Here is a 2,863-nt window from a genome sequence, read left to right as displayed (position 1 = left end):
TTGTTAGAGACCATATACCAATATCATGTACCAAATTTCAGGCGGATCGGATGAAATTTGCTTCTCTTTGAGGCTCCGCAACCCAAATCTGGGGATCGGTTTATATGGGCGCTATATATAATTATGGACCGATGTGGACCAATTTTTGTACGGTTGTTAGAGACCATATACCAATACCATGTACCAAATTTCAGCCGGATCGGATGCAATTTGCTTCTCTTTGAGGCTTCGCAAGCCAAATCTGGAGATCGGTTTATATGGGGTCTATATATAATTATGGACCGATGTGGACCAATTTTTGAATGGTTGTTAGAGACCATATACCAACATCATGTACCAAATTTCAGCCGGATCGGATGAAATTTGCTTCTCTTTGAGGCTCCACAAGCCAAATCTGAGGGTCCCTTTATATGGGGGCTATACGTAAAAGTGGACCGGTATGGCCCATTTTCAATACCATCCGACCTACATCGATAACAACTACTTGTGCCAAGTTTCAAGTCGATAGCTTGTTTCGTTCGGAAGTTAGCGTGATTTCAACAGACGGACGGACGGACGGACGGACGGACATGCTTAGATCGACTCAGAATTTCACCACGACCCAGAATATATATACTTTATGGGGTCTTAGAGCAATATTTCGATGTGTTACAAACGGAATGACAAAGTTAATATACCCCCATCCTATGATGGAGGGTATAAAAAGCATGCCCGGTTCCAAAGATTTTGTCTTTACTTTAACAGTTTGGGTATTAATTCCGAACCATAGAAGCGGAGAATATAAGTAAGGATACTTTAAAGACGTAATTCTCTTTTAAATTTGGGGGTTATGTACTTGCTTCTAGGAAGCAAATGTTAATTTTTAATTTTTTTTTAGATTTTTTTTCGTCAGTTGTTATCAAAATCCTTTAAAAAGGAGTTAACGAGTTATTTTTTTTCCATATTAAGACTCGACTTCCAGTAGAAATTATGCTATGTTTCAAGTAAAAAGCGTCTTTAAAATAAAGTGTTGAAAAACATGTCTTATTTTTTTAACGATTTTTTGCTTTGTAGGCAAGATGCAAAAAGGAAACAAATTTAAAGACAATTTTATTAATTTTAAAGAATTTTTCTTAATTATTAAAGTCACGTTGACCTTACCTCAAAAATTGTATCTTTCATGTTATGATACACATTTTTAAGTAAAATCACTTAATTATAAGGACATTACAACTTCATTCAAAAGTTTATTGCCTTTTGGACAAGAAAAAAAAACTTTATTTTAGAGAAATGCGTCTTCCATGTTAAGCAAAATTTGCATTCTTATTCTAAGGACATGGAATCTTTGACTTCACGACAATATTTTTTTCAGTGTAGAAAACTAAAAATTAAATATAAATAAGATCGTTTAATTGCATTTATTTGACGTTCATTACAAACATCTTTGTAGTAATACGGGATGAAATTGATCGAAAGTACTGTTGTTACTTTTACAACACATACTAGATATATATTTTGACATTTGCCGTTTTTGAAAACAATTACTAAAAAACACGTTGTGTTTTCCCCAATGTACGTACGTACAAAAATACATATCGCACATTTTAAACGTTTACTCACACTACGCTAAGTACTAGCTAAATTTGAAATTACCTACACAGTGGAATTTCAAAGTTACACATTTCATTCAAGTAATATTTTATTCGGAGCGGAGCGGTTTTTCATTTGGAAACCGCTCCGCTCCCGCTCCGCTCCCGCTCCGCTCCGGATTTTAAAAATACCGCTCCCGCTCCGGCAAAAAAAGGGCTTGCTCCGGATCCCTGATTTAAATCAATAAAAAATCTTAACTAATACTTAAATATAGGTCTTACGCTACGATGATTTTCATGCTGCTGCTTGTTGTCTGTATTGTTGTTTGGCGGATCCAAGATTGTTAGTTGGTTGTTTATTTAAAATGTGTGTGTGTTGTTATGCTTTGAATTCTGATTTATAATATTTTCTTGCTGAGACTTTTGTTGTATGTTATTTGGATTGTCTTCTCTTCTCACTTACTGTCTACTTGTTATTTTTTATATTTTTTCGTATTCATTTATTGTTTTTCATTAATGTGAGTTATGTTTTTTCTTTTACTTAGTGTTTTGACTTTTTATTCTTTTAACCATGTGTTCACATTCACTTTTTCATTAATTTATTTTTCGTTTTTTTCTTAATGTCTAACTTTTTTATTTTTTAACTATGCCAAGGCCGCAGGCTTTTTAAAATATTGCCTCCTTTTTGCATTAAAGCTACTAAGGCGCATCTTTTCCTTGGTCTTTTTTTTCTTTTTCCTTTTGAGTGCAAACCGATTTTTTTTTTTCTGCGAGAGTCGAATCCTTTTCTTTGTTAAAGGATCATCCACGAATTTTTCCCGCGTGCGTTGAATCCTTTTCGTTGCTAAAGGATTTTTTCCGCGTGAGTTGAATCCTTTTCGTTGCTAAAGGATCACCCGTTGGGCGCCAATTAATAAATTAATATTAATTTTATTTTTTAAAAAATGTTCGGCACGGATTTTATTCCGTGTTTCTTTATTGAATTGAAATTTGCAACTAAAAACTAAAATGTCTTAATTCTAAAAGTTAGTTTAAAATAATGTTTTATCATTTGCTGCCGTTCGCACTTTGTGATCACGCCACTTTTCTTCTCATGGGAACGGTGGTTGTTGAAGTTTCCGTTGGCTCATATTCCAATTCCATTCGTCTGCGCGTGTTGTAACCTGATATCTTGATGTTGGCTGTCTACCTTTACTTGTGGGAAGCTTCGACAGCATTTATGTTGAGGTGATAATATTTATATTGTTAACTTATATATATATATATATATATATATATATATATATATATATATA

General features: G+C 33.7%; 1 protein-coding gene across 3 annotated transcripts in view; it reads left to right on the top strand.

Annotated features, from left to right (window-relative positions):
• Positions 1–2,863, top strand: part of LOC142239163 (uncharacterized) — a 288,432-nt gene that overhangs the window by 117,174 nt on the left and 168,395 nt on the right. The window lies entirely within an intron of this gene.

This window comes from Haematobia irritans, chromosome 5 (genome assembly GCF_050003625.1).
Source record: "Haematobia irritans isolate KBUSLIRL chromosome 5, ASM5000362v1, whole genome shotgun sequence".
NCBI lineage: Eukaryota > Metazoa > Arthropoda > Insecta > Diptera > Muscidae > Haematobia > Haematobia irritans.
The sequence above is the reverse complement of the archived record's forward strand: the minus strand, read 5'-3'. Positions and strand labels throughout refer to the sequence as shown.